This window comes from Protopterus annectens, chromosome 7.part0, assembly GCF_019279795.1.
Source record: "Protopterus annectens isolate FY-2018-M chromosome 7.part0, PAN1.0, whole genome shotgun sequence".
NCBI lineage: Eukaryota > Metazoa > Chordata > Ceratodontiformes > Protopteridae > Protopterus > Protopterus annectens.
The window spans coordinates 541,546,769-541,568,740 of record NC_056739.1 but is presented as its reverse complement, the minus strand read 5'-3'; positions in this window follow the sequence as shown (position 1 = coordinate 541,568,740).

Below are 21,972 nucleotides of genomic sequence, written 5' to 3'. Positions count from 1 at the left end.
ACAAGTGGCATCCCACAAGGCTCAGTCCTGGGACCTTTCTTGTTTGGTATATATTTCTCTGAGGTACAGGCTAACACTGGAGGACGGTAGCTGACAAAATTTGCAGATGACTGCAAACTGGGGGCCATAATCGACTCACCGGCTGACACAAGCATCCTCCAAAAAGGTCTCACAGAGATGGATAACTGGTGCCAGAGCCATGGCCTAAAGCTAAATGCCAAAAAGTGCATAGTCATCCCCTTTGGGAAAAACAAAGTGCCCACAAATTATCACATAGGTGGCAATCCATTAAGTACGGAGGAGGTAATTAGGGATTTGGGGACCCAAGTAGATTGCAATCTCTCCTTTGACAATCACATTGCCAAAGTGGTTAGAAAGACATTCTATATAGCCCACCTTATCATGAAGGGGTTCACATCTAGATCAAGAGAGGTCATTGTGCCCCTCTGCTCATCACTCATCAGGCCCATAATTGAATACAATGCCCCATTTGGGATGTACCTTACCCGACACCTGCTACAACTAGAAAGACCCCAAAAGTACCTGACCAAGAGGATCAAGGGACTCAAACAGATGCCCTCGAGTTAGGCTAAAGAAACCCAGCTTTACTCAGTTGCTTACCGCCTACTCAGAGGCGATCTGTGCCTGATAAAGCCATGTCCAACCCAGAATTAATGGACATGCTCCAATGTGCTTACAGCTATGGTGGCACACCCCTCTGCTGATGTCATGTATACCTGCAGGCCACTTCTCAGTGTTGTACCACTGTGCCATGTGGTACATCCTTAGGCCGGTGGGACATTTGCAATCTACTTGCTTCACTTGCATTGCATTGACTACTAATTCATAGTTGCCACACCGAACACTGTCACAGACCCTTAGCAACCCTTGCACCTTGGTTGTGGAGTAGCATGCATACCATTGACTATTATGTCGAAATCATGATTTGTGTTACATTGCAATTTTATGACATCTGTATATATTTTCCTTGTGTTCCCGTTTGCGCACACGTGCCCTGTGGTTGTACTTTGCGTTAGTGTGGCCATGACATTAAATGTTATTTTTTATGTGTTGTGCATGTTTTTTATGCCATTGGCTGTATATTTTGCCATTGGCATATGTTAACTTTGTAATACGTAAGTTTGGTCCTCTTTCATGGCTCTGATGTTCTGTTTGGAAAAATGTAAACCGTTTTTTTTTTTGGTTTACATTTTTGTATGCTTACGGTACGCCTGCACCACTTCATGAATCGCTATGTATCTTCATTTTCATGCTGCACTAGTGTGCATGGGGTGATTAGCATACATGAGCTGAGAGCTGCGCAGATCTGGTGTACACTGGTAGTGCTTATGGAATTGGATTGTACCTGAATTGCTCTGTGGTCATATTTGGCATTAGACCACCTACGCTACACCTGCGCCTGGTGCAAGCTTCATGAATCCAGTGGCCAGCAACTGTTGCAAAGCAATCCAAATATCCAAAAAATCAGCAAGTTGGTTATAAACCAGCCCTTAATATGTAGCAAACAAATCCAAGAAAGGAAAAAAGTGCAGGAACAATCAAAGTCTTTTATTTAAAACTCGAAAGTTAAAACATCTCACAAAAGTCAAAACTTTCACCATCAAGGCTTCATCAGGCAAACATGAATCAAAAACTGCTTTCACTGCTTAAATACATAATTAAAATCATGACATGTTTTCAAACCTTCTGGTGTAACTCTTTTAAATAAGGTTTTAAAGTGAAACAGTCATTTAAACCAGGTGGTATGTGAGATCTCATACACAATATCCATTTCATCTCCTCATTTTCTGCCAATAGCTTTGCATCACCTCCTCTTAAAGGTTTATAAATCACTTTTAACATCATAAACTTAAAAATATGCTGATCACCCTTTTCCAAAATATGCTTACTAAGTGCAATAACACTCTAGCGCCTCGGCAACTAGTGCCTTCCAGGAGTACCTGAGGCAATCTATGCCTGGCATACAAGGCATTTTTGGATCCAGCTCATATTGAACTTTTGCACATCTGCAAAGTGGACAGCATCAAATTCACTAGATTCAAGGATTTAAATTTTGCTTGTGACATAAATACGACATTTTGGCAAGACAGATATGTGTCTCAGAGGATTCCCATGCTCTGGAACAGCCTCCCAATCCATCTGAAGCACAGTCTGTCCCTAACTCTATTTAAGCATACTCTTGACCAATGAATGGGAAACTGGAAATTCACCCTTGGTCCGGCCCTCATGTCTCTGATAGCATAACTTTGTCCCCCCATTTTATTGGGCTTTGCCCAGATTTCTTGCACTAAGAAATTGAGAGGTATGTCTGATAGACAGAGGCAGACAGTCACTATGCCCAAAATCACACACCCCCACATACACTTTAGAAACTTCCAAACTAACCCATCTCCTCCTAAGAAACACCCATGATACATGTGTCTATATTACGTTATCGAAAAATGTGTTCATCGACTGGAGACCGAATAACAATGGATTTGAAAAGATGGAGTAAGTTGAAGCTACCGATGATGGCAAGAGCAGCGATAATAAAAATGAACGTTCTCCCCAGAATGCTATATATTTTTAGAGCAGCACAACTTAAAATCACAAAATCCTTTTTTAAGCAATTTCAGATAGGATTGGGGAAATTTCTGTGGGAACCCAGAAAAACGAGAATATCCTATGAGAAACTGATGGCTCCTAAAATGAGGGGGGGGGTTGGATTTACCGGATTTTGAGATGTATTATACAGTGATTCAGGCCAATAGGATTTTAAGGGTGTCTTACTTGGATAGTGAAAATAGAAAATGGATACCCAAATGGGTACTGCTAAATTATAAACATATAAAAGGAAGGGAATTAATGTTAAAGCTGTACCATTTTTGAATATAAAAACATTGAGTAAATATGAGTTAATGGAGCACATCAAGGTATAGGGCAATGGCGACTCAAACTCTGTTTGCCTCATTGAACCTTTTAAAATATATGATGATGTTTCAACGTTTGATGGAAATCCTAATATAACTATTGGTAATCAACTGATAGACTTAAAGAAATATCCATTTATTAAGGAATTAACTGTAAGGATTTATACCTTCTAGGAGTAGCGGTACATGATATCTTAAAGAGATGAATCTTCCCATCTCTTATTTAATTATAATGAGGCAGTTAAAAGATTTGGCCATAAATTATTTTACCAGTTCTGGAAATAAAAAGAGGAACTAGTTATTTCAGGTCATCTGTGGGAAGCATTGCAACAAGATAGAAAATATATATCCTCAGCGTATAAAATGGCAAAGAGAAAATATAATAATCATATTCTGTTATCAAAATACTGGAGAGAGAAATTGCCATCCCTAGACGACAGTAAAATAGTAGAGGTGTTTAACTTAACATTAAAATCCGTATCACTTCAAAAACTGGTCTTTACTCAATTGATGATATTTAACAATGCATATTATACCCATCTAACACTTCATAAATTTGATTCAAAAAAGTCACCTAAATGTCCACAGTGTGTAGATCAGACAGCAGACCTGTTACACATGTTCTGGAGTTGCAAGTGCATTTATAAATTATGGAATTCTTTAAAGTTACAACTACAAAAATGGGTTACAAAACTCAACACTCTCCTGGAATTTCTGATTCTACATATTCCACGGAGAATTTGGACAAAACAAAAGATTGTAATTATGAATATTAGTTTACTAATGAAATTATATATATCCACAAATTGGTTGAACCCAGCACAGGTGTCGTGGCAAAATTTCAGGCTGTTAGCGATTAAGCATATATTAGTGCACAAATTGTTAATTAGAAATAATAAGAAAAGTATAAACAGCATAAAATTTGGAACAAATCTTTAATATTATTTTATGAATGTTCCTATCCACTTTCCGTCAGGACATTCTGTATGTGTACCAACACATTCTTGGATTAGATAGAAAATGTAGAAATAATACAAATTATTGGCTTGAGTTGGTTTATAATTGTCTATTGTAGATGCATTTATGTTTAATTTTTTGTGATTTTATTTTCCTGTACTTGGTTAAAATGATATTTATTCTTAATGTATTATAGGGAAATTCAAAATGGAACTAAAACATTGGAAGCAATATTGTACATAATGTAAATAGTGTGTGAAATGTATAATGGTTTTGCAAAACAATAAAAATGATTATTGAAAAATGTGTTCATCGAACACGTATTCATTGACCAACAAACAGCAAAAACACTAATCTCTGAACGACCACTTCAGTGAATTTTTTCCCAGGGAAAAAAAAACACTTGGCCATCAATAGGGATTTGCCTTATTCCCCACTGTAGTGCAATCTTGGAGTTGGTATATTTAGTTAGGGGTGTGTGGGGGGCAAAGCCCCCTACTTTGTAGGGTTTGAAAGTTTGTTTTGTTTATGTTTGGCCAAGTGATTTTTTACCCTGGAAAAAAATTCTCTGAAGTGGCCGTTCGGAGATTAGTGTTTTTGCTGTTTATTGGTCAATGAATATGTGTTCACTGTAAGCTGCCTGTCAGGTGCCAGGATCCGCCACATAACACAAGCACTCAGATCACTCCAAAGCAAGTACAAATATGACTCCGTCATTGTCCATGCTGGTGCGAATGACCTGAGATGTACCTCCCTGGATTACATGAAAAGAGACATAGAGGAGCTCTCTGATCATGTGGCCCAGGCCAGTATGACCCTGACCTTGAGTAGCATCTTACCCTCACGAAGAATGATACCACAGTATAAAGACAAAATGATCAATTTCAACAATTGGCTAAAGTATTGGTGCCACTCAAAGGGGATCCAGTGTCTGTCAGCCTGGGATGATATGCTTGACAAGCCACGTTACTTCACTAGGGATGGCTTGCACCTGTCACCCCTGGGTTTTCGAATACTGGCCAAGGCTCTTGCCACCCCCATAGTGCCTTTTTTAGGCAAGGCTCAAAAGACAAACCCACCTCCTTAGACAACACAAGGAAAAAGAAACTAAGGGTAATGCTGCTCAATGCCAGAAGTCTAAACCTCAAGATGCATGCACTGGAGGCTCTCCTCAGTATGGAGAATATCGATATCTGTGCAGTAACAGAAACCTGATTCAAGGCTCCCGAGAGCACCCCAGCACTACCAGGCTATACCTCATACCATGCTTTTCGGCCCCAAAACTCAGACCGAATCACAAGAGGAGGGGGAGTATCCATATTCATCAAAGATACCCATGCCTCCAGGCTAGTGGCACTGCACAAAGCATCTGAGACCATCCATGTGCAACTAACAGTGGGTAAAACTGCCTTCCAGTTTGTAGCCTGCTACAGACCACCCTCCCAAACTCAGGAACCCCACACAACTTTCCTGAAGACACTGGAGAATATGAAGGTCTCTCCAAACACCATTATATTGGGTGACGTTAACTACCCAAACATAGACTGGGAGCACTACTCAAGCCCCAACACCCTAGCCTAATGGTTCCTAGAATTTATAAACTCAAATGCTATGGAACAACTGGTCACCACTCCCACAAGAGGGGAAAACATATTGGACCTGATCATCACCAACATGGGGGCTCTATGTTCCATACCAGAGGTATACCCCTCATTGGTAAGATCTGACCATAAATTAATCACTATGGACATCCATATCCCGTCCCCACCCCCAGCAAAGGAAACCACAATCAAAAACTTCTCAAAAGCAAACTTCCCACTTCTCAAAATGGAGGTGGAATCCTCCAAAGCCCCAGAGCCAATGTAAAATACGGCCCAAACCGCAGAATCCTTTACAAACGCATTCTATGGATGCCTACAGGAATGCATGGATCGTGCTATCCCAAATAAAACCAAGACACACTCCTCCAAAGGCAGGAGACCTGTCTGGTGGACCCCAGCCATACATAAGCTGTACAACAGAAGGAGGAAGCTACTACATGATACAGTAAAATCCCTGAAAAGTAAGGCAACTCTGATCAGTACTAGCAAGAAACTACGATCCCTCATAAAATCATCTAAGGCTAGCTTCGAAATAAAAATTGCACAAGACGATAAAGATAATCACAAGGCTTTCTTTAGTTATGTCAGAAACCTGGGTGGAAACTCCCAGATATGCTCTGAGTTAGTGCAAAATGACAAAAATACACTGAACTCACAGACATTGCCAACATCCTGGCAGACAGGTTCAGTGCAAACCCCCCCTCCCCCCAAATGAGCAAATGACTATCCCAACAGAGTGTAGCCTCCCTGACATCACAGATGCACAGGTGAGAGCTGCCCTCTCCAAAGCAAAAAACACAGCATCAATGGGACCGGACGGTGTCCCGGGCTGCGTTTTACACGAGCTCCAAGAAGAACTGAACCCTCACTTAAAATCACTGTTCAGTCTCAGCCTTACAACAGGATATGTACCCAAAGAATGGCATACAGCAACAGTGGTCCCACTCCATAAAGGTGGTGCCACAATGGACCCCGGAAACGATCACCCTATAAGCCTAACTAGCCTGGTCTGCAAAGCTATGGAGCGTATCATCATGGAACTCATAAACAAAGACATTGGGAACCTTCAAACACTGGATCCTACCCAATTTGGCTTTGTTAAGGGCAGATCTTGCCTCTTGAACCTGGTCAATTTCTTTGAAACAGTCACCAAGGCCATAGATGAAGGGAAGGTAGTCCACACAGCCTACCTTGACCTTGCAAAAGCCTTCGACACAATACCCCACTCAAGCATCATAAATAAGCTCACCAGCTTAAATATCAACCCCTATGTCACAAGATGGGTTGCAAACTGGCTTAGGGATAGAATCCACATGGCCAGAATTGCAGGTGCCATGTCAGACTCTAAACCAGTTACAAGTGGCATCCCACAAGGCTCAGTCCTGGGACCTCTCTTGTTTGGTACATATTTCTCTGAGGTACAGGCTAACACTGGAGGATGGTAGCTGACAAAGTTTGCAGATGACTGCAAACTGGGGGCCATAATTGACTCACCGGCTGACACAAGCATCCTCCAAAAAGGTCTCACAAAGACGGATAACTGGTGCCAGAGCCATGGCCTAAAGCTAAATGCCAAAAAGTGCATAGTCATCCCCTTTGGGAAAAACAAGGTGCCCACAAATTACCACATAGGTGGTAATCCATTAAGTACGGAAGAGGTAATTAGGGATTTGGGGACCCAAGTAGATTGCAATCTCTCCTTTGACAATCACATTGCCAAAGTGGTTAGAAAGACATTCTATATAGCCCACCTTATCATGAAGGGTTTCACATCTAGATCAAGAGAGGTCATTGTGCCCCTCTACTCATCACTCATCACGCCCATAATTGAATACAATGCCCCATTTGGGATGTACCTTACCCGACACCTGCTACAACTAGAAAGACCCCAAACGTACCTCACCAAGTGGATCAAGGGACTCAAACCAATGCCCTACGCAGTGCTAAAGAAACTCCAGCTTTACTCAGTTGCTTACCGACTACTCAGAGGCGATCTGTGCCTGATGTCTAAAGCCATATCCAACCCAGAATTAATGGACATGCTCCACCTCAAGAAATCCAACTCCATCAGAACTACACGCTCCAGTGACTTAAACCTCGACACAGAAATAAATAGAACATGCTGGAGGAACAGATTCATATCCTAGAGGCTCCCCTGACTCTGGAACAAAATCCCAATCCATGTCAGACAGAGCCCCTCAATGACCCTCTTCAAGAAGAATCTTGACGTTTGGATGGGAGATCGTAAATTTACCCCTGGGATCTCTTCTGTGTCACTGCTAGACAGAGGCACGGTAAACTAACCTTAAATGAGCTATCTTCTGTGACCTACTATACAGAGGCACAGTCAACTAATCTAAGAAGGGTGGCGAAAGCCAAACACACTCTGGCTAGGCTTGTAAATGCCCTAGGGCAGATAGCCTGGTATCAACCTATGAACCTATGAACCTAAGAATCTAGAGCCAGGGAGAAATGATTCTGCATATTGTGGACATGTATAGACAGCTCAGCTACTATCATGACAGAACTAAGCCCTTTAGAAAAGCTGACCAACTATTTATTTCTTATCAAGGAGCAAAAAAAGGTACAGTCTGTGTCTAAACAGACAGTTTTCAGGTGGTTGTCTTCAGCTATTCCTTTTTGCTATTCTTACCATGCCAAATTCATTCCAGACAGTGTCAAAGTACATTCTACTAAATCCTAAGATTCTTTGATGGCATATTGGAAAGAGTTGGACTGCAGAAACATTCTAGAGGCAGCTACATGGTCCTGTATACATACTTTTACAATGCAATACAAACTGGAGTCTTTTTCAAGGTCCATTCCACAGCACTCCTGGATCAATATCCTTTCTCTTACCAGGTAAGATACACTTTGGTAAACAAACCATATAGCCTAAGGGCTTCACAGCAGCAGTAGGAATGATGAACATAGTACAGTTGCACAAGTTATACTTACCCATAAAACATTAGATGTTTGAATCCCCACTGTTGCAGTAGTGACATCACCATCTATCTCCCTACTTTTTGTATGTAACTGTAGTCTGGATACAAAGTGGGACTGTGTCTGTTTCTACTTCATATGTTTTATTGTTAATATCGGTTGTTTGATTCAGGATTGTTAAACTGTTCTCTCTTTGTATGGGGCAGGAAAGTACTGAAGAAATCTTCATTCTGACTGCTGATTTTCCGCCTTGGGATTAGCCAATCATTCATCAGTCACAGTGAAGGCTGGGTGTGGGAGGGTCAGACTTATTTGAAGTTGGACAGTTGTTTCCTTGGCAGGAAATAACCAATATAGCCGAAATGCTATTGTACTAGAGGGAATGATGAACATAGTGTGTATAGCAATGTCTTTAAAAAATGGCAATGGACACTAACCAGAAAGAGTCAATGGAAAAAAATGCTGCCTCTCTGACTAGAGACTGAAACAGTCATTCTGAGAATTATTTTTTAAATGAATGGTCAAGACAGCATGAAGGAGATGACATTTTCTAGATCACAGGGTACACTGTGGGAATGGAAAAGTTTAGCCAAAAAATAATAATTTATATGAGTACAACCATGCCCATCAATCATGTTTGACAGACCAAATTAACTTGAAATAATAGTTACTTATAATACTGCAGGGGGATACATACTGCACAGAGTAGCAGAATATGATACAGAATGCTATTTGTAAGTTTCTGATTATATAAGCCCTTTAATGTGTATACAATTCTGTTTTGAAATAAAAGCACTTTTAAACTTCCACAATGCAGAAATTACACAAGTACAACAAAAGTAATGTATGCATGGTCAAATATTGCAGCAATCAACATATAGTGATTTTTTTGTTTCCTTATTAAAACAGTGTTATCCTTTAAAATGACTTTTTAATCAATGTACAATGACCTTATATGCAATAGAATGTAAGGGAAAGAAACAACATTAAAGAATAGTTGTAACTGTAAAAGAAAAAATAATAGTAATAAGGAGTAACAAATGAATTACACAGATGTCAAATTAATGGATAAATGCTAAAATTGAATAAATGATGGAGGAAAATGATTCTAGTTTTGCATTTCATGGAATATAAGATTGCATGGATGTTCTGCAAGTAAATTGTGGCTGAATAAAAAAAGTGAATCAGTATTTCTAAGAAAATTATACTGTAAATCAGTTTTGAAAAAATGCAAATACTGAAATATTCACATAATAAATTCATATGGGTTATGTGGATGTAGTTCAAGAGACTGGTGCGTGTTTAAAGAAAGGAGAAGGACAGTAAGTGATTCAAATTAAGAAGGGGCAGAGTACGTGAAATCATTTAAGACAGGTGGCTTCAAGCCAATAAGGAAGAACAATGTGTTTTATATTAAGAACTGAGTCGATAGGAGTATGTGTAGCCCTGCAAAAATAGTGCATGAACAAATGCTTAAATAGTACTATGATGTGGCAGGAAGACAAGGATGGCTCATGCTATTGGGCTGCAGGACTGCAGCCCCCAGCTGTAAAACAAAAAGAAAAGAAAAAAATAAAAACAAAAAATGTGTTGCAGGACATTGCACATGCTCACTAGCAGCATTTCCCGATATCCAGACTGCTGGTGAACCAGTCTGGAGCATGCGCACAGAATCCAGACTGTCTCACCAGCAGTCCGGATTAGGAAGACAAGCATTCAGCAGCAATATCCCAGATGTCTATGCAGTTACAACTGCATAGACTGGAAGGGGATCGGAGTGCCACATCCCCAGGCTGGGTATCACCCAGCTTGCTCTCGTGGGAAGAACTTGCTCGGGCTTTTGGAACTGCAGGAAGGAATATCTCAGCACGAGCTTTTATGGATATTAAGAAGAACTGCAGGAAGCAGTGTGTGTGTGTGTGTGTGTGTGTGTGTGTGTGTGTGTGTGTGTGTGTGTGTGTGTGTGTGTGTGTGTGTGTGTGTGTGTGTGTGTGTGTGTCTTTTATGGATATTAGGAAGGAATTTGTGTCTTTTATGGATGTTAGGAAGGAGCGTGTGTGTGTGTGTGTGTGTGTGTGTGTGTGTGTGTGTGTGTGTGTGTGTGTGTGTGTGTGTGTGTGTGTCTTTTATAGATGTTTGGAAGGAGTGTGTGTCTTTTATGGATATTAGGAAGGTGTGTGTGTGTGTGTGTGTGTGTGTGTGTGTGTGTGTGTGTGTGTGTGTGTGTGTGTGTGTGTGTGTGTGTGTGTGTATAAAATGCCCCAGTTGCTATATGGTGGTGGGTAGAGAATCAGGCTTGAACCCTGTACCTTGGAACCAGGTGGCAAGAGCCTGAATTCCCTACCCATTACCATTTGTAAAAAAATTGCAGATTTTTGCCTCATATTTGTTCTGTTCTATTCCTCATAAAATCTGTGGTTTCTGTATTTTTATCTTTACACAGTCAGTAGTGCAGTGGTAGCATTGTTGCCTGACAGCTATAGGTTCTCTGATTTAATTCTTGGCTGGGGTGCCTTCTGTGTGGAGTCTGCATACCCTCCCTGTGTTTGTGTGGGTTCCCTTTGGGGGCTCTGGTGTCCTCCCATCTTACAAAGACATGTGCCTGGAGTGTTTCTCCCTGGGCCTCTGCTGAAAATTGGCTTCTGTTCCAAGTCAGACTTTCCTGGTTAACAAATGTTAAATAAATAAAAATGACAATAATTTGAATTTCAGACTTCATATTCTTCAGAAAGTACATGGTAACACAAAACCTTTTATTCTAGCAATTTTCTAAGTTTATAAGATGGATATTTAAAATTTGTCCCTATTTTTGGGACTGTATTCCTCCATTATTGACTTTGTCCAGGTTTTTTGTGCTAAGGTTGAGAGCTATGCTAAGAAGTTAGAACTGAATTCACTGAATATGTTTGGGGCTGTATTCCCCCATTATTGGCTTTGTTCAGGTGTTTTGTGCTAAGAGGTTGACAGCTATGGTGAGAACTAAGTTCACTAAATTGTAGCCATTTAAGTTTCAGTCTTCCTCTCTTTCACAAAACAGCTGATTTGGTATAGTAGTATGTTGCCCTAGCTGTTTTGCACAGGGTCCTGGCTTCAAGACTTGGCAGTGAAATGTATGGTGGTAACACAATATTTTATTCTAGCAACTTTCCAACATTATACAAGCAATGTTTAAAATGTGTCCCAGGTTTTTGGGCTTTTGTCCACCCCCAATACATTTTGGCTTTGTGCTGCAAAGTTCAGAGAGATACAGCTGAGTGTTGAGTAGATTTTACAAGGAGCTGAGAGCTGCAGGGGAGCAAACGTTTAGTGCTGCTTATGCTGTGTCTGTTTGCATAATTAATAGCACAACAGATAGTGTACTTGCTTTTGATGAGGAAGGCTGTGGGTTCTACACCCACAATAGGTAGATGCATTGCTGATACTGTATTGTTGTTGCAAAGGGGGTGGATGCTGCATTCCTTTTTGTGAAGATACCTAGTAACTATGAAACTGTTATCAGTTTACCATCCATTCCCTATTGCAATATTACTAACTTATCACATTTTTAGTGTAACATAGGCAAATTATTCCTCAAGGGCAACAGGCACTTTTTTGTAGATGAAACAATGAAATATAAAGTTGTTTGCTAGCAGCAACCTCTTCATTAGTTACAGATATATTTAATGTGGAATTATTTAGATGACTTTTACTTCTTCAGAGATTGTTCATATTTACTGATACTGGTGGACTGCAGAAGTTTGAGTAGACTTTTATGATGGAAATGTGGGCAGTTTTGTCATTATTGGTGCATGCATTTTGTTTCATTGTTTAGTGGACAAATGTTCAAAACAATAAATTTAAAACACCCCCTAAAACCATACTGTACTGTATAAGGAATATAATTTAATACAGTCAGGAAGGTGTATCAAAGAGCATGTGATTGTTTCATGTGCAAGGAGCCTATGATTTGAAAACAGCCCAGAGTTAATCTTTATCTACCACTGGCAAAATGTATTTTTTTGAATGTGGGTTTCAATGCTGTTTCAATGAATGTGAGTTTCAAGGGCAGATTAGTTTTAATGCTAAGTCTGTTTTCATTGTGAGACTGCACTGCTTTGTTTAGCATATATCTATTAGTGTGTGTCTTGTAAAATGCAAAATAAAACTTTCAAATGAAGTCCAAATCCTTGCAGAAGTAAAACAGTATGCACATTAGTTTTTATGGTAAATGAGGTGAAATAGCCAAGTAATGGTTCATTGGAATGGCTGCAGGGGGGGAGGCTCCATTCAACCATGATTTTGTGAAGGGGGCAGGGCAGCAAACTCAAAGACAGCCCCAGCTGAACTATACCTCTCAAATGTCCAGATTTTTGCAGAATGAATAGATTTTTGCTTCTTAATTTTGGTTTGTTCCTCATAAAATTTGTGGTTTTCTGGCAATCCCTCAGAGCCACATCCCAATCCCTCAGAGCCACATGCTCCAGGGATCTAAACTTTGTCATCACAATAAACAAAACATGCTGGAGGGATAGGTTCCTGACCCAGAGACTCTACAGACTCTGGAACAGACTGCCCACACATGTCAAGCATGTGGATGGGAGAAAGGAAATTTACTCTGAGGATCACATCAGTCATCCTGCTAGACAGGGGTCCAGGGAAGTAAATAGTGTGGGAAGAAATAGCCAGGGAATTGTTATGGCTAGGCTTGTATAGGCCCTAGGGCCAATAGCCTAGTACCAACCTATGAACCTATGAACCTAAATCATTTAGGAATTAAGTTACTAAATAATGACAGACACTGTGTTTCAGACTTCTTAACCTTCAGAAAAATGCATGCTAAAGCAAGACCTGTTTTTCCATCAACTGTCTCAGTTTATACAAGAGCAATTTTTAGTACTGTTTATATGTACCCCCCCCCAATATATTTGGCCTTGTCCAGATTTCCTGCATTAACAGGTTGAGAGGTATGTGCAAGTAAATTGCTGTATAGAATTAGGCATATCCAAACCTCTTAAATGTCCTCGATTGTGGCTCATAATGTTGCTCTTCCCCTAATAATTCCTCCACAAAATGGCAATTTTGGAAGAAAACATGGAGGGTTTACAATTAATAAATAAGTGTAATAATCACAGTTATAGATTACTTTTATTTCAGAAATGCATGTAGATTCATTTACAATTAATAAATAACTGTAATAATTACAGTTATAGATTACTTTTATTTCAGAAATGTATGTAGATTATTTTATTTTGTCAGCTGCTCAAGTTAGCAGTATTAATATTAATAGAAAAGTGTCCCTGCTTTGACAAGTTCCCAGCTGTATTGCGTGGCTATTTTATATTTTTGCATCACATTGTTGGTCCATTTTTCATAAAATTGTGTTTTTTTTTGGAAAATTAGTGGCAAATCATTAAAGACTGAAGTTAGAAAATAATGACAGACATTTGAGTTTCAGATTTCATACCCTTCAAAAATTCATACTAATGCAAGACCTACTAATCAATTATCTTTCTAAGTTTATAAGAGCAATATTTAAAAATTGTCCTTTATTTTGGGCCTTTGTCCCACTTCTATTTATGGCTTTGTCCAAATTTCTTGCTTTGAAGTTGAGAGGTATGAAAAATGTGTCAGGGCCATCACAGTCAGCCAGAGACATTTCAAATTGTGACATACTTGTCACACCCCACTTCCCCATGTAGTGACTCTGGATGTGTCCAAGCAAGGCAAGGAGCAGTTATGCAGTGTAACTGTGCAGAGTATCCCCCCATCCAAGGTAGACACAAGTACTACAGTGGCTTTTCATCTTTGTTTGATTTTGCAGAATGTTCTGGTTTCTGTCATATTTTTATACTGTTGATTTATGCTTAATATTCAGAAAGTGCCTGTTGTTCTGTGTTTAAGTAGCAATTCTTTAATGACCATCAGGTAAGCTTGTCTGAGAGTGTAAGATGCATGTAAGCTTTAATAAGCATACTGTTAAAGAACTGCCAACATTGAAAGCCTTTCTGTTTTTGCCATGCAGAGAATACTTACATAACTAGATGACGTATAAGCCTTGGATATTGAAATGCATATGACAGTATTTGTAATAAAGGACAGGATTACATTATTTTAAGAAGCTCATTACATTTGTTGGAGACTTGCAGTAATCTTTGCAGGCTTTACCTGTAAACTTAACAGAATGCCAATCTATCATGTGTGGTCCATAACCTGTGCAGTAATCCTTTACACAATGTATCTTGAGCTTGTTTCTTGTTTGCTTTTCATTTTTTTACTTTGATCATGTTTTCACCATGAAACAAGTAGATAGTTGCTGTCAGGCAGCAGGTCTTTTTTGGATAAGAAACATTTTTACAAGTGGGGGTATCAAAGAGATTGCTACTTTCAGCATGTTACTTGGTAGTTTAATAAAGCTGAATATAAATTATAATTAGAACTGCAGTGCAAGGAGAAGTGGTTTGAGTTGAGTGCTGCTTGTTTTTCTTATACATGATTTTGACTGGCATTCCAGTAATGTATTTAAAAAGTAATTTATTTTTTCATGCCTCACAACCTTTTTGTTTCCATCTAGATATTAAGTAAGCTGTCATGCAGCCAATGCATTGAAATATTTTTTTCTTCTACACTTCATTTTGTCTTGATTGGACTCTCATAATGACAGTTTGGCACCCAGGGCAGTGTATTTAATTAAAGTTACAGTTTTTGTGGTTTTGAGCATAGCTCCTCCCCTTTCTAGTTGACTACACCCCTTCCCATTGACCCCACCCATTTAGCTGTCTCCTGCAGCCCCACTTTGATTTGAAGTCACCAGCCACCACTGGAGGAAACCTGAACAATTAAAACAGTTGAATGTGACACAGATCGTAAAATGGCTGAACGTGTGGAAGACATCAACAGTTTTGAAGTCTGCTAGAGAGGATTGACCAGTTTGGATAGAAAGAAGGAAGCAACACTATTTAGGAAGTACCATTCCAGAGGATAACAAAGTGCCAGTGCTGCTTAATATAAAGGGCATCAAAAACATAACTGTTAAGTGTTTGGTAGAATCAAAGAAAGCTTCTGAAAGTTATCTCTGACAGCTATGTTTTGATGTTAAGCCAAATTAGAGAAAGACAGAATACTGTTAAATAACCTGGATATCATTAGACACTGGGCTAACATGTATCAAGATAATGACTGTAATAACTCTTGATGATGTGAATTAGAGCTCAGAATATTTAGAATATTTAACATTGAAATTCATGACACTACCAGGAACCATCCTGCTTGAAAGGTTCCAGGCATTGATAACTAGGTTTCAAGCATTGATAACAATCAAGGAGAGCTGATAAAGGCTAATGAAGACAACAGAGTCAAGTTCCTTACTGATTTGTGCAAGATCTTACACATGGACTTTCATACTGAGGAGAAAAAAATATAAAACATAAACTTCAGATTGTGCAGATAAGAAGACAATATTGCTAATCAGTCATGCTAGGCAGATACTCTTATGAGTCATTCTTAAGTGCTTTGTATCAGCTGATGAATATAAGCTGGTGGAAGAGGAAAATGGAGCCTGAAAAAGAGATAGCATTAGAGGCCAAGTGTTCAACTTTCATATGATTATGGAAAAAGTGAAGCAGTACATTCAAATCCTGTTTGTGGCATTTTTTGACTATAAAAACTTTTGACTGTTAAAATAGGGTTTCTGAAATAGATGAACAATTATAACCTGTAGAATGTGCTAAATCAAATGAGTGAGAGTAATATTATCACTGAGATCCCACCAGAAACCTTTAGATAAATAAAAGAACATCTCTGAGTACAGAATATTATCTCAGAGGTGTTGCAGATGAAGAACGAAGCTCAGGAAGGTTGATCTTACTTTTTTCACTTTGAACAACTAAGGGGTGAGAAAGAGGTCTGCAGATGACTTGTCTTAGATCAGTATTTGTGCCCATGTTATTCTTGACAATGCAAAGCCACCAGATGAACTGTAGCACTCACCAGATATGGTGGGTGAGGTGTCAACATGCCCTTGAAATAAATCCTATCAAAATAAAGCTGTAAAGATTTTTACAAAGCAGCAAGTCACATGTACTAGAATGGAACATGTTTCAAGTGAGTTTGTACAAGTATTGTGGGATTAACAATCAAAGTGGTGACTGCAAAAAATGAGTTGGGATCAGAGTAAGAGCAGACGGGTTGATGAGTACATTACTTGCATAAATATGGAAAGATCATACAGGGGACCAAGGCCAAAAAGCTTAGAATCTTGAAAACACTTATCAGTCCAATTGTACTATGAGTCTGAGTGCTGAATTTGTAGAAAGACGGAATTAAAAAGACTGAAGCATGGATCTCAGAGGCTCCTTTAATGGGATGGAGAGAACATGGGTCACCCAGCTGAAAAAAACTTTCAAGTGACTTCTGTGTTCCTTCACCATTGCAGTCACGAAATAAATGAGGCAGGTCCACATTGGGATCTCTAGCCATCCTAGACCAAACGAAATACAGCAACACCACACTGTAGAAAGCACCAAAGTAGAAAATAGAACCACCAGCTAGTAATCCACAGGAAATTTATTTTAAAACACACTCTGACGTCTCGGCTCCACAAGCCTTCAAGGAGTATAACATTCACAAAAAATTGCCTGCCTATATACACCTATCAGTTATACAATTAATTATACAATTAAACATAATTGCTCACTTTCAATAAAATGTTACACAAAAAAACTCCCAATTAATTTCATTATTTAACCCCCTAGGGGACAAAGTATAAAACTTTAAAATATAAGTAGACTCTTTAAAAAGCAATTTAATTTTTAATTCATTTTCATCATAATATGTATAAATTTTCTCCAAAACCGTACTTTTCAAACCATTAATATTGCCATTATGAAATGTATTAAAGTGCACAGCTATTGCACTTTCCTCCCTCTTATTAACTATATCCCTAACATGTTCTAATAACTTGACCCTAAATGGTCTTTTTGTTTCTCCAATATAGACCTTGTTGCAAGGACATTTTAGGGCATACACAATGCCTTCAGTACTACAACAAAAACTATCTTTAGTCTCAAACAATAAACCATTAATTTTTCTAAAATATTGAACAATAAATTTACAAGCTTTACACTTTTTACAACCAATGGTCCCTAATTCTTTTATATTACTTTGTATTCCCATAGAGGGGCTACCAACTTGGTTTTCACTAGTAAATCTCTAAGGTTTCTACCCCTCCTGAATGACATAATAGGGGCCTCTAATTTATGCAAACATGAATCATTTATACATAAAATATACTCCCAATAATCCTTAGAATCTTGAAAACACTTATCAGTCCAATTGTAGTATGAGTCTAAGTGCTGAATTTGTAGAAGGACAGAATTAAAAAAACTGAAGCATGGATTTCGGAGGCTCCTTTAATGGGATGGAGAGAACATGGGTCAAATGAGCCAGCCTTAAAAAAAGCAAGATGTCAAATGCTAAGAATTATTATCCAATGGAGAACGAGGAACTTTGGCCATTGATTAGGCTGGAACAACCCAATCTATGTAACTGTGGTTTTAATGTACGACAACAGCACATTAGCAACATCTTAGCATTATATTTCTATGACCTAGGGGTTCAATCCTATAGTCTGGTGGAGTATGCATGTTCTTCCTGTGCTTGTATGGGAATTGTCTTAAAAGATGGCGGCTGATACACTAAACTGTCATTATTTGTATCTACATCTGTATCTGTATCTATGTCTATAACTATGTCTACATCACACACACACACACACACACACACACACACACACACACACACACACACACACACACACACACACACACACACACACATCTGAGTGTGTGATTGTGTGACAGTCAGTCAAATTAAATGATGGTCAACTCTTAAAGGATCTAGTAAATCCAATTGTGCACCTCATCCATTGCAAACAACTACTTTAGAGGAAATTGTTGTTTTTAATAAATAAAGATATTCAAAGTTTTTTGTAGGGGGACAAGTTCCCTCTATTTCTCCCATGATTCTGTTGTACTGGGAATGGAAGAGAGGGACTGTGAGACAGTCTGTCAATTTACTGAATATAGATATATTGAAACCGTAATATTGAATGAGACACATGGAAATATTAAAATATTTAAAAATAACCCCCACAAAAATATATTTTAGTGAGGCTGACCTTTTCTGTGTAGCCCACCATTTGACTTTCTACCCACTGCAGTGTCAAAAGGGGATGTAGTCCTGATACTTTGGAGATTTTGAGATTTGTATGTACAGTCAAAAACATCTATATTTAAAAATATAAATAACAGTGTGTGTTAGACTATCCCCTGGATTCACCAATCTTCCATGCAGGACTAGCTTAGTCCTGCACAGAAGCACCCGTTTAGGAGCAGGATGGCAGCATGCAATGCATATCAATGAAGGCGTGCTGCCCGAGCTCCTTGGCTTACATGGAGCATGTACGAGTGCAGGGGGCGTATCTGGGAGCAGAGCTCTCAGAATAAATACTCCCCTGCAATGTAGAACAGCAGAAAGTGGGAAGAAATGAGCAAGATCACTCATAGGTGTCTGCAGATCCCCACCAACAATTCCCCATGTGTACAACAGCAACAGTACAGAAAAAGTAAATGAAGAAACCATTTTTTTTTTAAAACTCTGATTAAAGCTAACCATAGGTGCACGGGTGTGTCCATCGCTTAGCTACAGTTAAAGCAGTTTAAAAGGCTGAAGAGGATAACAAGTAAGATATATGCAAATGAAGCAGCACAGCAATAGTGGAATGGGCTGAGCATTCACATAACGAGCAGGCATTCTCGGTTCAAATTCCACTGCAGCGCAGTCTGTTTTACATGGCAAAGCACATTATAACCAATATCTTTGTTGCTAGATCCACTAAATAATGCATATTTATGAACTAGAGTACTGCAGGAAATGCAAATGTGAAGTATCAGTGTCATAATGAATAAGGCACTAGTAAGCAGGTCTAAGCACAACTAAGCAATAGTAAGCATATGTAAGCACTAGTAAACGTGTTTGAGTGCGTTTGCATGGGGGTAAGCACTGTCTACACAGATTAAGCAATCTGGAAGCTTACTGAGTATAAGAAACTGTAACCAGAAGTTGTCAGTGCTTAGCTCCATGGAAACACACACACACCAGCTTACAACTGCTTTAAAGTGCCTTAATAACTCTGTATCTAACGGCCCATGTTCTGCCCAGCAACAAAATAAACAGCCTCCGCAAGCCTCAAACCCAGGCCCCTGTATACTACAGTCACAGCAGTTAACCACTAAGCCATCACAGCAGTACAAAAGACTCAGGTTTCAACAAACAAATCCTCACCATAGGAAACTCAACCTAAACATGTGAAATGAATCTATATACAGTGTTATGTTGTATAACCTGCTACATAACATAAATATGTGAACTGGAGTACTGCATTAAGGCCAAATGTGAGGTGTTACTGTAATAAAGTGTTGAATTCCCCAAGACCCCATACAGTGTACATACACATGAATCACAGATACCAGACACAGATATAACATGTAACAAATAATAAATCAATGCCAAAAGGAAAATATAATGCTAATTAGATATTAAGTAACACTAAGCATTGCACAGGTCACCTTACGTGGTGTAAGCAATGTGTAGGCCGGCTAACTCAATCTGCCCAGTGGTATGCCCCTTTAAGCAATGCCAGCATTAGGTAAGCAGGTGTGCCCATAGCTTAGCCTTTTCAAAACCATCCAATCACAGGAAAGTGTGGGAAATTGGGTGTATTTAAATCCCACAGGCACCAGTAATTCCCCATAACTGGTTGCAGCTCCCTACTGTAGGCAGAATAGCTGGAGTTGGGGAAGGCACTCTATTTAGAGCGGAGTGCTGGGGCACCCAGGAGTCCAAATTCATAGTATGGCTCCTGGTAAAACACCATGAAGAGAGACTACTGCAGGGCCAGTACCAGGGCTCTCAGTAAAAAGCAGAGGCCTGGGACAGTCTCGCCCGTGACCTCACCAGTGCCACTGGTATCCCCAGGACTGGTGAGCAGGTCAGGCATCACCATGCTTACCTGAAGTGGTGGAGGGGTGATCTATTGGACCAGTGGATCCAAGAATCCAGGCAGATGGCTGATGCCCCAGCACTAAGTACTCATTCTACTACGTAGATAATGCTTGCTTAGCTAGTATATACTATGGATAGGTAATGTCTAAATATCACTGTATTTCTCTGACAGATGCAGATGACCATCTATGAACCAGCGAGCCCATGCTGCTAGGCTGCGAAGGCAACAAAGGCTATATCGCGAGGCAGGTTAGTAATATTCTTGCATGTACTGTCATAACAAATAAATATAACAGTACTAGAAAGTGTTGAGCCAGTATAAAAATATATTGTGTATGGGATGTACTGAATAAACCAGACAATATGGCAGGAAGACTGTCTTATAGGTTGCATGGAGAAAAGGTGTAATATCTAATGATTAAAAGTATAACCCCTGGAGTGCTTTTGTACATTCTGCTTTCGTATGTTGTTGTAGTGTTGCATTCTATAAATACTACTGTTGTATTAAGCAGTCTTACCCACTCTATTGAATGCAGTTAAAATGTGTAGGAAGTTCAGTATAACAATGTTGTAAGTCCCACAAGGTCAGTCATATAGAACAACTGAGGGAGACTTAGACAGAAACCACTGGAATACTTTACACCAGTTCCCTGATAGCACAGTATACTGTGATGTCAACTGTAATATTTTTACCACACACAGCAGGGGTTTGAATCCCAGGAGTGGTAGTATGTTGTATGCATAATCATACCCCACAACTGTACAGAGTTTACGAGAATGTTCAGATAGAAAGCTGTATGCATAATTAGACCCAACAACTGTACAGACTTTGCTAGAATGTTCAGATAGTACACTGTAAACATAATCATAACAATCAACTCTACAGACTGTGGCAGAATGTTCAGGTAGTAAGCTGTATGCATATCATACCCCTCAACTGTTCTGATCTGTCCAGCATGTCCAGATAACAGGCCCAAATATGTTGCCTGGTAACCTGTTCCCCTAACAAATAAGTGTGATTATCCAAGAAATGTAGGCAGCTTATACTGACATATAATGGATAGTCAGACCTGAACATAAAAAGAAAATGTATATGGAAACAAACCTGCCATTGTAGCATCTCACCCAAAGTGTATGACAGCTATTCCATAATATGTCACATTAACAGCTGCATCCTGTCAAGACTTGGCCAGAGTGTGTGCAATAATGAACTGTTAGGTATGTGTATAACATCAACATGGCATCTGGGAGTATGTGTAAAATTTGTCAGGTAGTGTTAACAAAGATTTACTCCACAGCTATAACAGGTAAGAGGTGTAGACTGTAGGTACAACACAGTTCACTCATATACTTGTCTACAAGCCTGGCATCTGGGAGTATGTGTAAAATTTGTCAGGTAGTGTTAACAATGATTTTCCCAACAGCTATAACAGGTAAGAGGTGTAGACTGTAGTTACAACACGGTTCACTCATACTTGTCTACAAGCATGGCATCTGGGAGT